General features: G+C 37.3%; 1 protein-coding gene and 1 long non-coding RNA gene across 5 annotated transcripts in view; one reads left to right on the top strand and one right to left on the bottom strand.

Annotated features, from left to right (window-relative positions):
• The window catches only part of PDE3A (phosphodiesterase 3A), a 275,364-nt gene that overhangs the window by 99,603 nt on the left and 155,110 nt on the right, over nucleotides 1-20,651 (top strand). Inside the window, exon 1 of one of the 4 annotated variants that reach the window (XM_035348065.1) lies at nucleotides 7,680-7,903. The exons of the other annotated variants lie outside the window; for them this stretch is intronic. The gene's annotated coding sequence lies outside the window, so the exon portion shown is untranslated. Of the gene's footprint in view, nucleotides 1-7,679; nucleotides 7,904-20,651 lie in introns of those variants that run through there. 4 annotated transcript variants of the gene reach the window in all.
• On the bottom strand, nucleotides 3,631-19,998 carry LOC118179068. Its single transcript, XR_004756360.1, has 3 exons — nucleotides 19,988-19,998; nucleotides 10,659-10,663; nucleotides 3,631-3,895 (listed from the first exon to the last, which is right to left on the bottom strand). It is a non-coding gene; the product is annotated as an uncharacterized LOC118179068 (long non-coding RNA).

Consider the following 20,651-nt stretch of genomic DNA (forward strand, 5'->3'; position numbering starts at 1 on the left):
TTCTATTCATGTCTGTTGTCTCTCAGCTTCTAGCTGTGTTCCACCATTAAGAGCCTGGCTTAATTTCTTTGATTCTACCCTTCCTGTTGGGATGGGCAGGCTGCCCAAAGCTGCATCTTCCCCAGGCTGAACCGGCCCAGCTCCCTCATCCTCTCCTCACAGGGCAGGTGCTCCAGGCCCCAGCTGTCTCTGTAGCCCCCTACTGAACCTGTGACAGTTTGTCCATGAGTTTCCTATAATGAGGGCCCCAAAATGGATGTGGCATTCCAGGTTTGATCTGAGAAGCCCTGAGCGGAGTGGATGAACCCCTCCCACAGGCTCTGGCCATGCCCCCGCTGATGCAGCCTGGAGGCTGTCGGCCATCTCTGTTTCCAGGGCACTGCCTGCTCATGCCCCGAGCTGCTCATCCTCAGAGCTGCTCCCCAGGGAGGCCGGCCCCAGCTCCTGTGCTGGCAGGGGCTGTGCCTGCCCAGGCCAGGGCTCTGCCATCGGACCAGCTTCATTTCATGGAGCTTCTGATACCCCTTCATCCAGGCTGTCCGTAATCCCTCTAAGCTGTGGCCTGTTCTCTAGTGTTTTGTATCACCCCCTTCCTCCCATCCCCCAGGCTGGGGTCAGCTGCAAACTGGGTAGTGCCTTTCATGATCTCATTCAGAACAGTAGTAAAGAGATATGAGTCCTGCCAGTTTTCCGTAATTTCCCTGCCAGTGGGAAATCTGTAAGAAAATGAACCCTGAGCCTCTGTGATCACAACAGAGAAAGACAGTGTGGATTCAGATGAATAAATCGTCTTTGTTTGTTTGTTATTCTTTGTTGTTGTATTTTTTAATACACTAGTTACTTCCCTGCATGTGCGTACTCAGACATGCAATGTATACATATGTCCAAAAAATCGGGATAGCATAGGAAGAGCTGTGTACCAAGACTCGTTTGCCTTTGTGTTCTGCCCTGAATTTCCTGTAGGTGTGTGAAAAAGTTGCTTCATAGCTTTTGATTTCAGGCATTTTTTTCAAATGAGTTCGTGAACACTTTTGTAATCCTAATCTGTTTAGACTATAAGGAGTTGGAAATGGGAATCACATCGTGCAGTGCTTAGAAAAGTGAAGCTCTAATCACAGAGGATCTCTCTATAAATATTTTTTAAAACTGGTATTATCCAAACATAAAACTTCAAGCTCTTTCCAGCCATTAAGTCTTATTCCTGAGCATTATTGTTTTAATCCTTTGGATTAAATGTTGCAGGTACCATCACTGAACTGACGATATGCCTGGGTAGCCAGGTATATTGTGTTTCTGATTCCTCATTTAAAAACTAAAAAAAATTTTTTTTTTTTTTTTTAAAAGAAGGGGCTGAATAGGATCACTAGACTATAGCTGTGTACTTCTGTAGTGTATTTACTTCAATACTGTGTAGATGTAAAACTGATTTAACAAATTATAAAGGGAATTACCAGCTAGTGAAATTTGAGTCAATTTTCACCTTTAGCTAGTGTGAGCAAAACCTGTAGCAGCCAGAGACACTGCTGTCTAGCCTTGTCCTGGGGTATGTATTTGGAAGAGAAAATAAGTAACAGCATTTAGAACATGGTAGTAATAGGTGTGTGTTTGGGATGACGGGTGATATACTGACACCTCATCTTTGGGACTCTAAAACAAAGCCCTGACCCTGAGAGTTCATATTATAAAATCATTACATATAATTTAGCACATGAATTGAGATCTCTTGGCTCATCAAGGTTTGATTTGCCTGGGACTGGGTCATTCTGTCCCCTGGAGAGACCATGCTTCCTCTGTATCAAGTATGTTTGTATTAGTTTTCATGCAATACATTGCCTTCACAAGCATTTACTCCCCCCTATCCCTCCCCCCTCCCTTTTTTTTTCTCCATGTTTCTGTTTTGAACTACAGGTGGTAGTTATTTATTTTTTGTTAAGAAAAAAATATTAAAAAGAAAAAAAAAAAAAACAGCCCCTCAGTTAGAGAATGGAGAAGAAGGAAACAAAGGCATGAATTCTCCCCTAGCCACCGACACCCTATTCTTTTTCTTGAAGCTTTTTAAGGAAAGCATGCATATGGTTTGACTTTGAGTTTCTGGAGAACACAACTAGGAATTGAGAAATCTGGATTGTTTTTAGCGCTGGTATATCTTTGGTGTAACAGCGGACAAGATGTTAAAAATGAGACTAACAGAGGTACTGAAGTGCTTTTTAGAAAGCTCTGTAATCTTTACTGGGCTTATCACAACGAGCTTGCTCTTTGAGTGTCTTGGTTTTTCTGTTTGTAGCTGTCTATATTCCTGGACCCATTAGACTTAAAGTGATTTCTCCATGCTGTTCTTCTAGTGGTTTCCTAGGAGCTTTCTAGCTCCCTTCCTTTTAGTGGTATGTGAGTGGAGCCAATATCTCTTTTCAATTGTGCCCAGTGATAGGACGAGAGGCAACGGGTACAAACTGAAGCACAGGAGGTTCCAGCTAAATATGATAGGGTATTTCTTTACTGTGAGGATGACAGAGCACTGGGAGAGGTTGTCCTTCCCTGGAGATATTAAATACTGCCTGGATGCCTTCCTGCGCAATGTGCTCCAGGTGATCCTGCTTGGCAGGGGGGTTGGACTAGATGATCTTCATAGGTCCCTTCCAATCACAGCCGTTCTGGGATCCTGTGATCTGCAATTTCACCATTGAAATTTTTTATCATCATCATAGTTTTTGTGGCTTTCTCTTTAGTCTGCTCAGTTAAATTTTTTTCCCATCATAAATTCCTGTTTTGCATGTGAGAGACGTAGAACCTGCTGAACTCCCTGAAGTTGTTTTATGACTTCATGGTTTAGCATTTAGCTTTCTCTTTTGGACAGTTAGAGTGAGCTACAGTATTACCTATTATTTTTTGCTCATTTATCTATTTCCTGACTGTCTGTATGCTTCTTTTAAGCTGCCTATTTTAACTTTTGATCTCAGAAATCCTCATATTTTTCCTTTTTGATTGGGTTTCTCCTTACCCAATAAAAGCTTGCTTCTTTTGTCTTTTTGCACCAAGAGATTTTTCAGTCCTTTTCCTACCTCATGTTGCAATCTGTTAATTTTCCCATATAAGTTGTCCTCATGCTTGCTTACATGCTTATTTTACTTAATGTTAGTTTATTTTCCCATTAGCATCCTGTCTTGGAATGATAACTGACAGATGAAGGGTTATAATTGTAGGGAAACAAGACAAGTTATGTGCTCAAAAGACAACAGCAATCATTAAGATGATGGCTTTATTATATATGTTTATATATATATAATGTTTATGTGTGGGAAGGTTTAAAGTCTGCTTTTTCTGCCATTTTGCCTAGCATCTCTTTAGTTAAGCATGCAGAATAAGATTCTGAAAATAATGCTAATTTTAAGCTTCTAAATACTTACTAGGAATGGGAATGATAATCTTTCATTTTGAACATATGAAGATGATTGCTGTGGTCTCTTTCTTGAAAAGAAGTTGTATAAGTAACTTCACAGAGTTTTAATAATTATAGTCATGCTTGCTTCTTTTGAGTTCTTGACAATGGGGAATGCAGTACTTCAGGAGATAAGAAAAAGGGTAGGTGAAGGACCAATGTGACATGAGAGTCAACATTCTGTCTTCATAAATCACTGTTCTTAATTTGCCAGATGAACACTGTAATTAGTTGGTTTTGTTTTTTTCCTCTTTTTCCATTTGTTGCTGTAGAATTGGTTGGCTATATACATTGTAGTGCTTCCTAAGTAATCACAGTGAAATTTGACTAGAGCTGTGGGTTTTAAATTGGTCTATATATAACTCATATTTCCTATAAAGCTTTTGATTGATTAGTGGAAGTATTTAAAATCTGTCTTGAAATAAAGACCCTAGATATTTATACAATTGGTGATAAGGCCTGTTAATTTGTTTTTCCATAACATAGAAAAATAGTAGCTGTAAGATGTACACAGCCAGTTATCTTCTGTAATGCATGGCTTGTTGACTCAGTTTTTCTTGAAACACAAAGTGCTGTGACAGGTTGCAACTAGTAATGTGCTACTCCACTTGTGCTTTTTAAAGATAAACCTTTTCTCTTAGAAATGTTAACAGAAATAAAGACAGCAAGTTAATGTAGAAGATCAAAAGCACAAAATTTAAGAAACTTAAAATTGTATTTCTTAGAAGTGGTTTAGCAAAGACTGTTGTATTTACTTGTGGATTACCTTTGGCAAAATTTTAAGTGTCCATGAGGCAGAAGTATTGTTAGGGATGATGGTCAAGATGCCCAGCTTTTGTTGTTCCTCCCATCTCAGGAACAGGTATTCCTTCCCCTCTGCCCTATTCTAAACAAGCAAACTACCATTCAGAGACTGCATGGGCATGAATTTTAATGTCTGACTTTTACTAGTAATAAAGCCCATGTTATCCTCCTATCCAAAATTCTTGTTCTTTAGTTAAGAGCATTGGAAGAATATCTAAACTGCAAAGTGGTCTTGTTGCTTCCTCACCTTCTTTCTATACAGGCAGACTGGTGGAGCTATTTGATGGTCCATCTGAGCCTTGCATTGTGCACCCAGGTGCCATTTTCCTGTTGGATGTGTAGCTGTGACAGACGCTGAATAAGAAAATTAGTATGGCTTCTTTCTGCGAAAGCCTGATGATGCGTGTTCAAAGGCATTGTGAAATTTGTAGGTGTGAACATCTGTGTCAGGAAAGCCTCTGCAGTTGAGGCTGATCTCCAGCTTGTCACACTAATGGACAGAAGCCATGTAAGTAGACTTTGAGTCCTGTGATGTTAACCCTTCATTTTTATGAGTTGTTTGTAATTCTGAGTCCTAGAAATGTGTACTGCTGAATGCTCTGTCTCACTAGCAGCTGATTTATTTCTGAATAATAGTGATAGTAGTGATTTATCTACTTGACTAAATGGTGAAAATGTTTAATTTTGTAGTAAGTAACAAAGTAGCTTAAAGAACCTCCATGTGGCATATTTTCTAGTATATTTTCCCTCTTGTACTATAATTTAAAGGGAAAAAAAAAAAAAAAAAGGACTCCAAGGCTCAGGAACAGAAGTGCATCTTACACTGCTGTGAGTTACTCCCAAATTGCCATATACATGTTTATCTGATCTCTGTCTGCTTGACTTAATTAAAACACTGGAATGTTTGTTCAGTAGATAAGAACATTTCTGGGAGCTATTTAAATTATGAAGTACTCTGCTTACTGTCATTAAATGTCTGTCCTCAATCCCTCCTCCCCTATTCATTGCAGTACGTAGCAATAAGTGATATGTGACTATAAAATAATAATAGGTCACTGGTAGATGAAGGCAAAAGCTAAATGAATGCTGAACCTCCTCACCATTCATTTGGAAGGTTGAGTATGTGGGTGGTTTTTTTTCTTCTTTTTTTTTTTCCTTTTTTTTTTTTTTTTTTTTTTTTTTAAAGCCTTGTAATTAAAAATCCTGTTTGTTTTACTTTTTTTTTTTTCTTTTTTTTTTTCCATTTTACTTACAGTTTTCATTCCATTCTCATTTTAATAGGAGCTAGCAATTGTATGTCCTGCTGCCTGCTTTTCCTCTTTCCCTTGTGGCAGTATTTGCGGAACCAGCTGATGGTCATACAGAGGTGCCTCCGTGAACACCAGGCCCAGTGTAGCTGTGTCATGGGCTATTTTAGTCACCCAGTTTACCAGGAGCCATTCAGCTTCTGTGAGGTGCTATATATGTTTTTCTGGTAACATTCATGTCTCTAAATACCAGCACTGAGAGAAATTTTCACTCTTCTTTCTTTGAGAACATAACCTCCTTGGATGCTACTCCTTTGCACAATTTCCCAGTGATTTAAACAGTGTTTAAACCTGACTGATGCATAATTAGGCTACTTCATACCCTATTGAACTGACATTTTTTCCTTGCCTTCTGAATTGTTCTTGCATTTTAACAGTATCAAAACTTTTCCTTTAGGAAAGTTGTGGATTCTCTCTCTTTTGTCATTCACTTGGGATCCTGACACACACACAAAAATAATAAAAAAAAATTCTTCAGAGACAAATTCATGTGAGCTGGAATGATACAAACAGTTCCCCCCTCACCAGCTACGTATCTGCCTTATTGATTTAGCTTCAGTTGTACAGGCTATCATGCTTAAGCTTTAGACTTTAGGATGTTTATAGGTTCTTGGAAGATCAAGGTCTTTGTGGTGCATTTGTGCTGCAGAGAGCACGAGATTTTGGTGAGGTGGCTGTTGTAGCTCTGACAGAAGGAATTAATTTCACCTTATTTCAGTCTCTGCAAAGTTGTAGATTATCTGAAAACATCTTTCAGTTTAGTAGTAGCAATTGGAATAGACTGATAATTAAATATTATGATTGCTGAACATTAGCATTTGCAGAGTAATCTTAATTTGAATACATTTTTTCATCCAATTTGTATGAAATATTCAGCAGGGTTTGTGTTTTTCCATGTCTCAGATTTAGTATTGCATGGAATTTATTTTATTCTTTTAAATATGAGTGGCTTGATTTTTTTTTGAATTTTTTTTTCAATTTCTGTGAAAGCATTGTTTAATGCTTCCTGATCACCATGTGAATATCAAGTGCAAAGGAAAAAAAAAAAAACAAACAAACTGGTACATCACATTCTTTTGTATTGTTAGTTGTTCTTAGAATTTCATTTGCAAGAAAAAAAGAGTGACTGGGAGGGCTTTCTACATGTCATAAGTAATCCTTTTTGTCAAGAGGTTAATAAGCTTATGGAAATTCCCGCTGTTTACAAAATATGCAAGGGCTGGTAACCAATACTTAAGGCTTCTGTCATTCATTTCATACCTGGTGTCTTGAAAGAAACCGGAGAATACAATTTAGTTCATTGATGTGAGATGTGATCATTCAAAGTTAATTCATAAAAATCCACTATTCTTACCAAGTTAGTTTGTCTAAAACATTTCATAATTAGAAATTTTCTGGAAGGCATGTTTTTTATTGATCTGTACTTTGCTTTCTAGTGAAAAACATCCTTCCTCCCTTAGGAAGGATTTAAGAGGAGCTAAATTTTATTTTATTTTACAGCATTTTGCAAACAGATCCAAGTGGTTCAAAACAGTTAGTTAGCTGTCTATGTAGGAGAATTATCTCCCCAAAATTTCACTGTTCCTTTATATGGAAAACTGACTGTAAGTAGTGATTGTCATATACTTCCCAGTGGATAACTTCTGTGGGATCTCTTCACTTAGCAAATACACAGGGCTACAGGCTGCTGTAGGGAACATAATACAATACCATATTATTTGAGGAATGGTATGTTTTATTTACACAAACCTAGTTCTGAGGGGTCTATATAGTTCATAGACGGGGGCCCCCCCCCCCCGCATTTCCTGAAAGTACAAAAAATTTTCATTGTTCTTTAGCAAGTTCATGGTCTAGGTGTGGCTTTGCTAGACAGTGCTAAAATATATTGTCCTACCTCACAAGGAATTGGTATAAATGAGAGATATCATCAGGTAATTTTATATATAGTTGAAGGGAGGTTCAAAATCTTCTCCTTGTGCTTCATACTTGACCTCACCTAGCTGACTGTTGCTCAAAGGGCAAGTGCTCACCTAGTCCTCAACTATTTATCCCCATTTGAACGGCCAACCAGATTTGGTTAATGAGCAATAAATATAGGTGAAACACATTTAGGGTGACTACCATGCCACTTGCTACTCTGAGCAAGAAGCAGGATGGCCTCCTACCAGGCTGTTCAGGCAGTCAGTCATTATCAAAAAAGACTCCTCTGCTAAGTATACAAAGGATATTGCTGATATTTAAACAATGTGTTTATCTAGGGACAGTTTGTAAGGGTCCTTTCTGGAAATGATATGCAGGGCCCAGCAGGGTAACAAGCATTGAACAGTGAGGATCAGTGCAAAAGCCTCTGCATCTGGTAAGGACTTTCAGCTGGCTCGTTTTTCAGCTTTTCCTCATTCTGAATCTTGCATGCACTCACACTTTCATCTTTGTATTTTTCCTGTTCAGACATTTCTACGTACAGCTGTGTGTGCTGGATAATACCACATTGTTTCCAGTGGCTTTATTTTCATTGAGGGTTTTCTTTTTTTCTTGGTATGAATTGTGTTTCAAAACTACTTGACAAGGCTGTATAATACCATTCATGAAGCTGAATAATTGGAGAGGGGGAGGAGGAAAGCTGTACAGGTGTAGATACACAGGCAGATTATTTCAGATAGCAAGAGCTGAAGAGAAGTTGGCTTATGCAGCAAAAGGTTATGAGGAGAACAGAGAAGGGAGCCAGCTTGAGAAGAGTGCAAGTTTGTAGCAAGGGGAATAGAAAGAGAGCAGATCTGTGAAGTATTTTGGATGAAGTCCATCGGGAGCTTTACAAACCAAGAAAGATATTACTTGTGCTGGGTCAGGTTTCTTTCCACGCAGATGTTGTGTTAGCTCTTGCATTGTCATTATCTTGGATCCCTTCAGTGTGACTAATATTGCACAAATTTCAAGCCTTATTTTCATCTCTGTGTATTCTCAAATGCAAGGAATTAGCCTTTAAAAGCATTTTCTATCACTTGTCCATCCACTACTCCAAAGTGAAACCCCAAAACATAAAACCTACTCTCTTACTCAGTTTTAAAAGAACAAGCAGGGGCGAGCATCCCTTTACAGAACAAAATTAACTTGTGTGCTTTCCAGTTCCAGCTACAGAACTGTAAAAAAGAGATGCTCCTTATATTCTTTTGTGTGATCAGAATAAGGAAAGTGATTTTTGAGCTTCTTTGCTGTTCATCTGCAATAGCTGCTTTGACTCTGATCTGGGTTAAAGGAAATGTAACTGGGAAGAGGCTGTGGACATGAGTAATAATGTCTCTTAAATGTCTGTCCTGTAAAGAAACTCCTGTGTTTCTGTTTCTCTTGAAAAACTTAGTCTTGTTCATTTTGTTTTATGTTCCATGCATGTGTTTCTGTGACATTCCTTTCTCTCCTAGCAACAGCTTATTTGGGAAGTGGCTTTTGATGCTGTATGGTATTTAGACAATGTGTATCCAGTGCCATGATCAAACCTGGCTTAGTGTAACTAGCCAGAGTTGCAAGCACATGGTAATGTCCATAAGGAATTAAACTAAAACTTTGAGCACTGGGCAAAGAGTCTTTCCGGAAGAGCAAGGATCTGTCAACAGAATTGTAGCTCATATGTAATTCCTACAAATCAGTGAGTGGGGAATGCCAGTACTTATTAGACCGTGCATTAAATATCGTTGAACAGCTGTTCTGAGAGCCTTTCATTCATAGTGCTGTTAGCAATGAATGAGGTACTATGCTCTATTTCCACATTTTTAAGTGAAGTGCAACAATATGTTTGAGAAGGAGAAATAGTGTAAAACATACCCTGCTGCCATTTAATTTCCAGGATAGTTTTTTGTTCTGGGGTATCTAAAATTAATTATGCTCAAAATAAGTATTGAGTATACAGTCTCAAGTATAGACTATGGAATTACACAGTGAGTATTGTCTGTTTTTAATAAAATTTCTCTCATGTAGCAGAGATAATTTTTCAGAAACAGCAGTTCTTGAGATCTAACCTTACCATTTTCTTAGGGCTGTACTGTTTTTGTTCTCAGCATTCCTTCAATATGCATGTGTTTTAATCACATTGCTTTAGAAGCCTGCAGTGAAAATTAGATGTGATGCTTTCCAATGTCCTATTTTGGAAACTTTGGTTAATCTACTCTTCTAACATTTCCTCTCAATTCTCTCCTTGTTTTACACTAATGTGAATTAGTTTCTGGAGTTTCTTGTATGTCTTTACTAATTATAGGAGAGTCCTACTTGTCTAGTTTAATGTAATTCTGATGCGTATTCAGATAAACTTGTATAAAAAGGATCCCACCAGATATCCTGTTAAAGGTCACATGACTCTATTTTTCCCTTGGGTCACCCACAGATGCAGTGCACTGACAAAAGCCCAGGTGCATGCATCTCAGACATCAGCCTGTTTGTACCTTTGTTGACCTTATGGTGTAGAGATAAATTTGTCATGCAATGTATGAGCTTCTTGGTCTCTCTCAACTGTGGTGGTCTGAGCCTAACAAGTAAAAATAACGTTTAGAATTTTTATTTTTTTAAATAAAGCCTTGGAAAGGAGCGCAAAACAGCATTCTTGCATCCCAAATCCCAGGGTTTAGGAAAATACCTTCCTAGAGGCTAGACCTGTCTGTCAGGGAGCTTTTGCAACATCCTCTTAAATGTCTGATACTGACTGTGTGAGGGACACTGGACTCAACCACCAGTGAACCTTTTAATTTCTTGCTCATGCCAGACATGTGGCTTCCAGTCTTCCAATACAAAGGAACTTATCATTTAAAGATATTCCCTGTTTTGGTTTACTTTATTATTTGCCAAAGAATGGGATAAAATATGTTCATTTTGGATCTCAATAAAATAGAAAAAAATTACATTAAGATAGTAATTTTGAGGCCCATTCATTCATCTACCACCGTCTTATCTACCTAACAGTAATTCTGTTTACTATATCATGATTCCTGTTGGACTTTAAAGGTGTTTTTAAAATAGTGTTAAATCCATAAAAGGTGGCCTACAAGGCACTCCAGAGGGTTTGCATTTTATTCTTCTTTTAGTTTTTAATTTGGTTGATTTGTGTGCTTCATTTTTGTATATGTTACAAAGACTTGTGATGTCCCTTTATAAATGATTATGGCTGTGCTTATTCTTGTTTTTGTTTTGAAAGAAAAGTGTGAGTTAAACATGAAGTTGTCTATGCTTTGGGTGGAGTTAGACCAAAGTGTCTTCCAGAGGTGCCTTCCAGCCAAAGTTATTCAATGATGATAAAACATCTTAATGAAAGGTTCATGTTGACTTTTGAGCTTCTATGGCTTTAGTTTGCCTGTGCAGCACTTTTGCATGAAGCAATTTTGGAACATGAGATAATCCTGTTTTTTTTTTTTTTTTTTTTTTTTTTTTTTATACAGGCATTATCAGCTGTGTGTGCGTAGGTCTGGGAATGAAATCTTAAAGACTGTGTCATCTTAGTAGCAGTCACTGACTTATGCAAAGAAAAATACGGTCAGTTGAGTAGCAGGTCCCTTTTGTCACCATGTCAAAAACATTTCTTTGTCCTGTAAAATAGATCTGTAGCTCAAAGTAGCAAATTATCAGCTTACTAAATTCTGCTGCCGTATTTCTAACTTCAGTATTTCATATTATAGTTTGTGACACAGAAATGCTTATTACCACCAAGGGTCACATTCATTATGAAAGCATCCACTTAGTGGGTACAATGATTCAAGAAAAGTAAGAGGTCTGGCATGATTCAAGTCATTTCAGCCAAAGAATTAAAGAGGACAGTAGAAGGAATTCTAGAAATATCAAACCAAGATGGTTAAATAGTTTGTAGGACCTTATTTCTGAACAGAATTTGTCATTTGTGCTTAGAAGCTAAATTACTGAAGATTAAGAGAAAATATGCTAACCAAAATGATGTAAAGATTTTGATTTTGAGTTGAAGCAGCTCTTGGGGTTAATTTGAAATGTTGCTGTTTTTTGGCTTAAAGTGATTTCTGCTCCCCTTCCCTTCTCTATTTTAACCCAGTCACCGAGCCAGAGAATTCAATTACACATTCAGCTCTGCTTTCAAGCTCTTAACATGGTTACGTTAACCATATAATCGGACATTTAAGAATGCTAAGCAGATTAATTGGTCACAAAAACATTATCCTATTCAACCAACAAATTACATAAGATCTAGAACTCTGAAATAATGTGCATTTGAAATTGAAAGAACAATAGATGAGAGAAAATACACTAAACACGGAAGGAAAGGAAGGATCATGAGGACAGGATTGCAGGCTGACAAATAACCATCTGGATCATCTTGCTTTCAATAACTAGTCATCTTAAAATCTTAGGTCTGGAAAGGACATATGGTGTGATATGTTCTAATTCTTCCCTATCGTGGTCAAAAATGTTATGCATTCTTCTTTATAAACCAAATAAGATTCTAATTCTTGACTTTGTGAAAAAGTATGGAACTCTGAAAATATTGAAGTGCTTTCAATGGTTGAAACTTCCGTTCAGAAACAATCAAGATTTGCTTAATAATAATTTTAGTCTGGCTCTGGTTACTCCTTATCTTTTCATGTGTATATGGTTAGTTCTTTGATGGGAGGTATTCATCAGGCTATGTGTTAAATTCCATTTATTTGTTATGTGGCAACAGAAATTATTATGGCATTGTCTGTTATTATTTCAGAGTAATTGCCTTTTTTTTTTTTGTCTGAAAGTTCATTCTGTTGCAAATTCAATGGAAAGAATGTCTCAGGCAAGGGGAAAACATGTCAAATAACAGGAATAATGGAATATGCGTTCTCAGATTGTGACACTGGTCGTTTCCAAAGTGACTAACAGCCTTCTGCTTTTATTTTGGTAAAACCATTAAACGGTCACTCCTGTTCTAAAATGACTCCAAAAAATGGAAGCTGACCGGCTTGTCCTTGAAATGCGTGAATGGGCTGATGCAGGGTTCGGCAGCTCACCTCTCCCCGGACAGCAAAAATGCTCTCCCTCCCGGCTCTCCAGCCAAGCCTCTGGCAGCGGCTTTCAGCAGGAATGACCCCGTGCCAGACTCTGTGGAGTCCCTGGAGTGCCAAAGCCTTGAAGATTGAATTTAAACAACAACAAACCAAGTAAATGTAACAAAGAGAGCTTGAAAATCTTCCCTCAGAGTTTTCAAATGGCTCACACGCTGATCCAAATGTACTGTTGATGCAATTTTGTTGGAACTGGGAACTTTGAACATTTGGGGATTGCTACCACTGTTTATAAAGCATGCTTGTTGGATAAAGTGGGCTGTTGATAAAGCTGTGCAGCTTTTTCACTCTGCCAGGGGCAACTGAACCTATATGAAGCTGTAGTTCAGAAACAGATTTATTGTTAATTGTAGGATGTTGTTAAGGAGAATGTTATCCTTGAATTCATAGACAAAGATGACAAAATTTCACATATACCGCGCTAGTGATGGTGATGGTTTGTCTCTGTTCACTGACTGAAAATTAGATGAGTCTGAATTAATGTATGCTTACTGGTTACTTCTTTACTGCTTTGTTCTGCTTGTTTTTAGGTTCCTCCTAGATCCCTCTTCAAGGCAAAGACTATAGGAGCACTTGTGTTCAGAAATATAATTTCGTCTTTGTTCGGGAACTCCAGACTAGTTCCTTCCTCACAACCCCAATGAAATACATGATTTTTGCAATATGTGTAAAACTGCTGTATAACTGACAAGTTGGTTTTTGTCCTATTACAAACCACAGTTGTTTTGGAAAACTAAAGTTATTGTAAATAAGTAGTTTTTTCTGAGTGTACATACTATCAATCTATCCAGTCTTAATCTATCTCAAAACATTTTACTTTAAAGTTCTTAGTTTTTAATTAGGCTGGAGGAATTTGCAATGGTAGCAAATGGATTTGGAGTGGATCTGTGTGTTTGAAGGAGATCCCTTTGTGATTGAGAAGTAGCTATGATGATCCAAGAATGTAAAATGTCTTCGGAGTCCTAGAGATAGCCCATTTTGCAGACTTTTTTTTTTTTTTTTTTTTTTTTTTTTTTTGTAATTAGCTGCACTGCATCAGATCATCCAATTTTAAAAGTGTGCATCATTTCCTCTCTTCCTGTTTCTGTAGCAGTGTGGAAATTGTGCACCTCTGAAAATTGGCACTGATGCGTTGGAAATGCTGTTTCAAGACCTCTTGTGGTCTTTGCTTCATATGAAGAATAGGTAGAAAAAGTCAACCAGTTCCTACAGATGCATGTCTGACTTAATGTCATGTGCTTTCAAAAATGAGGAGAAGAATGAAGAGACCTATTTCTGAGTCTGTGGACTGAACTTGGGGAAAATTTGACCTGAGCCCAATAAAGTGATCCTTAAGCTTGTAGCCAACACTTTCTTCCATCAGTTCAGAATAGGAAAATATATAACCATTATTCTACATGTGTTCTGTGCAATTCTGATACAGCTGTTTTTACTGGAAAGTATGTTGTTCGCTTCATCCTTTAGTCCAGAAAGGGTTCTGTGTAACGTTGAATTTGCCTGCACCTTCTGGCATATTTATTAGTGCATCTTCTGAAGTTAGCTGTTCTGCTAACTAGTTCAGTTAGCTGAACTGCTGTTCTGGTGTGTAAATGCAGTAAAGTAATGATGCATGCCTATGTACCAGGGAACAGAATTGAGCTCAGATTTGGGATCAAGCTCTGATTTTAGGCACTTTCTACTCTTTTGTTTGTTTGTGTTTTGTCATTGTTTTCTTGTTTTGCGTTGTGTCATTCCGCCCTCTCCCCCTCCCCCCTCCCCCCTCCCCCTTCATTCTGTTTTCCAGGCACTTCATCCAGTGGTGCTTTCAGTTTCTCTGTTCTAAGACTACTGGATCACCTGGTTTTGGTTGGCTTTTATACATTTTTTCCATGGTTCTGAGTAAACATTGAGACAATTTCTGCTCTAGTCTTTGTTCCTGAGAGGTGTTTGGGGTAGAATTGTAAAAAGGAAAAATGAATTGTTTTTACTGATGTTCACTAGAACTCTTAATAATTTCTAGGCTTTAATTTGGATCCAAATGTGAGCACATCTTGTATTTATTTTTTGGCTAGCAGGGCAAAGTGTATGTTTGGAAAAGGATTCAGATTACACAGAGGCTGCTTGGACCACTGGCTTCAGCAGATGGAACTGCTTAGCACATATTAACCCCTGTTCTGTATTCCTTCTTAAAAGGTTTTTGCACACTAATGGCCAGCATTTAGATAGTGGTATTTTAAATCTCTTGTGTGTAAAGTTGAGAAATAATACAACACATATCATAATCTGCGTAGTCTTCCTCCACCCTTCTGCAATAATGTTGATTATAAAACCAAAAGGCTATTCATTGATAAAATCTTTCCCGAACAGGGGTCATTTGTCCATTTCCTGAGCCATGCATAACTCTGAGAATACTGTTTTTCTCAGGAACAATTCTTCCTTTTTTATAATTTCTGTTCTTTTTTCCATATGCTGTCCCTGGATTATTTCCAGGGAAAAAAAAAAAAAGGAAAGAAAGAAAAAACACAACAACACCAGAAACCCCCCAACCAAACCAAAGCTACCAGAATTCACCCACAATTTGGTACTTTATAGCCTCTGCTCTCAGACTTGCATGTAAGTACCTTTATATGGGATGATTGCCAAACACTTTTCAAACACTGACATATCGAAGCTCCAGTTTCTTCCTCATGTAAGCTGTTTTAGACTTGAAGCAGCTTTAGAGTCCACTTACTTGATTAAGAATAGTAGAATTTGGTCTTGGCTTTTTCTTGTGCATCTATAACTTAACATGGAAACATATTTTTGTTACTTAATCAGGTTAGTTATATAATTTTGTTACTTATTTTTTTTGTTGTTGGTGGTGGTGTTTTTTTTCAAACAAATGCTTTTTTTACTTCCATCACTTACAAAGTTTATTTGAACTAAATTATATTACAACAAATAAATAGAAACAGTACTTCTGCCTAATACTTCTGTCTTATGATAGCAACACACTCTACAAACCTCGGATTCTCTAGTTTTTACTTGTTAGAATTACTGTACTTGAAAGCGACTTGCTGGGAAATGGTGGAGCATGGTTGAAATCTTTATCTAATTATATGCAAAGCTGGCATTCAGATTGCTCCACCGTCAGCAGGATAGTCAGCCCAGAATCTGAGAAAGAGGAGTGCTAGAGAGATAAGTCATGTTTAGGGGAATGGGAGGACGCTGAGAGACAGGATATGACACAGAGGCCATGGGAAAAAGTAAAAACTCCTCATTTGCCACAAACCCAGATGCTCGTGCTGAAGCTCTCTTTTCAAAGCAGAGATTGTAGGTCTCATTGAGGTGGGCACAATGTGGGGGCTCTGCGTAGGCACAGGGGCAGCTATGAAGAGCAGTTGCCATCTGGGGGCCCTGTACGGTGCACTCACATGTATGCTGCTGGTTTATGGTCTGCACTTAGTATATGATGAATAGTACTAGAATACAAATAATAATTATTATTAATGTTTGGCAAAAGCAGCTGCTTGTAGAAGCTGGGACAGTCACAAAAATGAGTAATTTTATGCTTAGAGAAGATTTGGGCCTGGAACAAAACACTGGGGATCTAAGGAGGAGCCCTTAGTGTTGCTAATAAATATCCACTTAGGCAGATTTGTCACTCATGTCTCTGAAAGTTTTGTGGCTTGACAAAAAGAATGTTCTTTTATTTCTTGAGCAGCTGTTCTTCTAAATGGGTGCAGCTGTACCAAAGTGTCCATTGACACCAATTGCTTACTGATTTAGTGAATTGGTTGTGGGGGGTAAGTGTAGTCAATCAAGTAGAGCATTTTTTACTGGGAACTAAGGCAAATGTTGTGAAATTGAGAGCTGAGGTTTGCTGTACTGGAGCAGGCACAAATGCCACATATCTGTGACATTGCTGTGAAAGCTTTTGTGGGATATGGAAGTTGATTATAGTTTGCTGTTAACTGAAACAAATTCACTGGAGCTATCTCAGTTTATTCCAGCGAGGGCATGACCTACCACATGAAACGTGGAAGTAATTTGAAAGACTTCCTATGGCAAGAACAATACTGTAGATATGTAATAAAGTGGTTTTCTTCTTCTTTTTTTTTTTTTTTTTGTTTTGTTTTGTTTTTGTTTTGCTGTTGTTGTTGTTGTTAGAAGTATGTGAAAACAGGAGCTACTAACTTTGTGGCAATTCAGAGCTGATTTTTTTCCTTATTCTCATACCAGAAGTTTTTTTGAAAAGTTTAATGGAATGCTGTTTGCCATTTTCTGATGGGAGTGAGTTTGCATGTCTGTTTTGAAGGATACTGCCCCCCCCCCCCAACCCCCCAAACCATCCCATTCTAACAGTGAACTTCCTAAATTTACACCATTAGAAGAAAGGTTTTATTCTTGTCTCTGCTAATGATCTGCTGAATAGCCCTGAAAGAGGCATTCTATCTTCCTGTTGTAGGGATAAATTATTTAATTGCCTACAAAATATTTTATAAATTTACAGTAAGGTATTTCAACACAATCTTTGGTAGGTAATACTGGAGCTTTTGATCCTTATCCTAAGGACTTCCTGTAATGGTGAAATTCGGGAAGACGTTGCTTCTTCTCAAATTCTGTCAAAATTGAGCTGAAATATTGGAAGGTATACTTTTTGGGGGAGATGTTTTTCCTTTTATAAATGACTATAATTTCTAGAAGATAAGTAACTTTTCTAATTCTGCATGCCAGTTAAGTGGTATACTATTTTAAAACATCTGGTTTTATTAATAAATAATACAGGTAATCTCATCTTCAACTACTGTTGCACTGTTGTCCTTGAATGACGATGCCCACTTTCCCTTTCCTCATCTGAAAAGGAAACAAAAGTCTGTCTTTTAATCTGGTAGGAAAGTTTAGTTACTCTTGAGAAAATTATATCTTAAGGTCTTAAATTTCTGTCTGTTTCACAAGTGTGGGTGGCCAGGTTGAGGAAGGAAATGCACATTATGTTTTCAGTTTGGAGACGGAGGAGAAGAAGGAGCACTGGTTGCTCACTACTTACCAGACAGCACAGAATCCACAGGCGAGTGGTTTTTTAAATGGCTCCATGCTTCAGACTTCTGGATTACCTGGAGCAGCAAACTCTTTTCCTCTTGTGAGCCAAAACCGAGGGGAACCCATGTTCCATGTGCTACGGAAACCTGCCAGATGTGACCTGTTGGTGAATACACTTGGCGATACATCAAGCTAGCTGTGTACTTCTAAAAGAATAATAATAATAATAATGCTTAACTTCATAATTTTCTAACAGAGGCAACTTGATGCAATTCTTGGATGCTTTGAGATAGTGCTTTATTTATGAAAGCTCAGGAAATGCTACAGCTGCTCAGTGGTTTTGTCCTTTTATTATTATTATTATTATTATTATTATTTTTTATCGCACGTGTATCCAATTAAATGTTAAGTTAGATTTAGATTTTTGATGTTGTTTTGAAGACTTGTGTTAAATGAAATTATGAACCACATACTAGATTTTTTATGTTGTCCATTTTCAGAGGGATTTTGTTTGGTGGAGATTTTCTAAGGAGAAAATTTAACTATTTGTTGTCTGTACTGTTATTTACATATGGGTGCTGAAACTGCCAATCCCTCTAGTTTGTTGTGGCCCTGAGAGAGGCTTTTGAGATCTCACCACATAGCAACTACCAGGGGCATAACCTTGCCAGCACTTTCAGAAGGTGACAAATCATCTTCTGTTTGGTAAATGTCTGGTAACGTTTACTGTCACAGATTTTAGTGCTGAAAAAGCTGATCGCATGCTCAGGGTTCTTATCAGGGTACTTAATCTCAGATAACTGGGGTGTTTTTATCTCTTTCCAACTGAGTGTTTTTTTTTTTAATTATTATTATTATTTTTTATTTCACTACAGTTTGTTTTTAATATTTCAAGGTTGTCCTTTTTTTTTTTTTAAAAAAAAAAAAAGAACTTTCCTAGACCTCACTTTGAGAAAGTTATGCTGGTGGGTTTTTTGTTTGTTTTAATAGAAGTGCCATTCACCTTTACATTTTCTCCCTTTTATTTAATTTGTATTTGGAATAAAATGTATGAAGTGTTTTTGTACTGTACGAGGACATGGCAAGCAGATTGATAAATATAGATAAAAAATTCGGTCCCAATGTAAACCACTGAAGTCAAGCAGAGTTTCTTTTACTTGTTACAAGACATTGTCAATGCCACTGTCAATGGGTAGAAGAAAGGACAAGCTTCTCCAGACAAGTCTGTTTTCCTTTCTGTCTGTTAGTGCTTAACTTATCTAAAATTCCCAGAAATTACTTGTTGATTTAAATTCTCCCAAGGATTATAAAAAGCTGGGAATTTTGAGGTCTGCTTGTTTTTTGATGGTATTTATAATAAGGTGGAAACTTTCCTTTAAAAAAAATAAATGCTGTTAACATTATTCAGCAAATGTAGAACTTTTTGCAGTGTATTTTATATGTTTCTATTGTTATTCCAAGGCCAGCTACTAGTTTCCTTTCCCCCATGTTCCTACAGTAGACACAAATACACCTTCTCCCTTATGTCTGAAGAGACCCCACATCAAGGACAGAGGAATGTTTTTGCAAATTCAAAATGGCAACACTTTTGATAATTTCCAAAAACATTTTATGTTTTTTTGATCAACAGAATGTTCGTTTGCATGCCTTACAAGTGACACTATTTTGTGGTGCCACATACTTTAAAGAGTGAGGTGAAACATCTGGAAGGCAGAGGCTTTAAATTAATTTGATATGCCTATCAAGAGCATGTACTCTTTTAACACTTGCAACCCTGTATGTCTTGGGTCATTACTGTTTTCATTGGTTTCTTTTTTTTCTGACATTATGTAAACTACAGTGATACCTACTTTTGAATAACATGTAGTGAGTGCATACTGAGAATGTAGGCAATGCACAATGGCATTGGTAAATATGAGTGAATACGAGTGAATTCAATATGAGTGAATACAATGTATACTTCCAATACAATGTATACTTCCATAAGCTACTGCAGTATGTAGAGGTCCATATATAAATCTACAAAAAGTGGGCACAGATATTTCAGGATTATTGGAGGATTATTGTGGAAAACACAAAGCTGTGCAATATCTATTATTTTATATTTTCTGTATTTTATTTTTGTTTGGATACTAGGGACTATTTAAAATCAGTATGTATCTAATTATTTTGGGGCAGGGATGGAGTTTGATAGACCTGAAACTCTTCCAGAAGTTTGTGGAGTGGCATATAACATAATAAAAAACATCCTTAAAAACGTCCTTTTTTAGGGTAATGCTTTGCTTTTGTCGTTGCAGTAGTAATAGATTATCTCTGGTTAAGTGTAATCACTGTAAGATTCTTATCAGGAATCTAGTTCATGGTCTCCTTGTTCTGGCCATGACTACTGGAGTCTTGGGTCTCACCATATGCAAGAGCTTTACATGGCTCTACATTTCAGATAATTTCTCCTTCTGTTGTCCTATGAAATGGTTGAAACAGATGTCCTCCTTCATCTGCTTTCCCTATTCCCTTACTCCTTTTTTTTTTTTCCCTTGCCCTTATTACGAAGCAATTATGATATTTACTACTTTTCTATTTAGTCCTGTCTTTGTTTTTCTGAATATTTATCCTTCTGCTACAATCACACCAAAAACTGTATACTTTTTTCAAGTCCCAGTAGGTATTCTTTATAGAAAATTTTATTTGAAGCCCATGGGAGCAATCAAGCATTCCTACTTTATGTTGAACAGCTGAGCCCTATACCTTGCCTATCCTCTACAATATATATATATTTTTCAGATCTACTGACATCAATAGTGACAAAAGAGTTATTTATTTGGGGATTCATAGTCTCCTTGATTTAGCTGGACAGTGTTTTTTGCACAGTAACTTCATTTAAGTGTGTTAAGCAGGTAAACCTATGTAAAAGCAGAACAAGTTCAGTTTATTCGATTAATCTGTCTCTTCATATATGCACAGCAGTGTCTGGCATTTAGATGTTGGATTAGTTTCTTTGTTTTGTTGTGGAGATGGGTGCCACTTGGTTGCTTCTGTTCTTGGCTCTGTTTCAATGCAGTCTGTTTTGCA

Source organism: Oxyura jamaicensis, chromosome 1 (genome assembly GCF_011077185.1).
Source record: "Oxyura jamaicensis isolate SHBP4307 breed ruddy duck chromosome 1, BPBGC_Ojam_1.0, whole genome shotgun sequence".
Classification (NCBI taxonomy): domain Eukaryota; kingdom Metazoa; phylum Chordata; class Aves; order Anseriformes; family Anatidae; genus Oxyura; species Oxyura jamaicensis.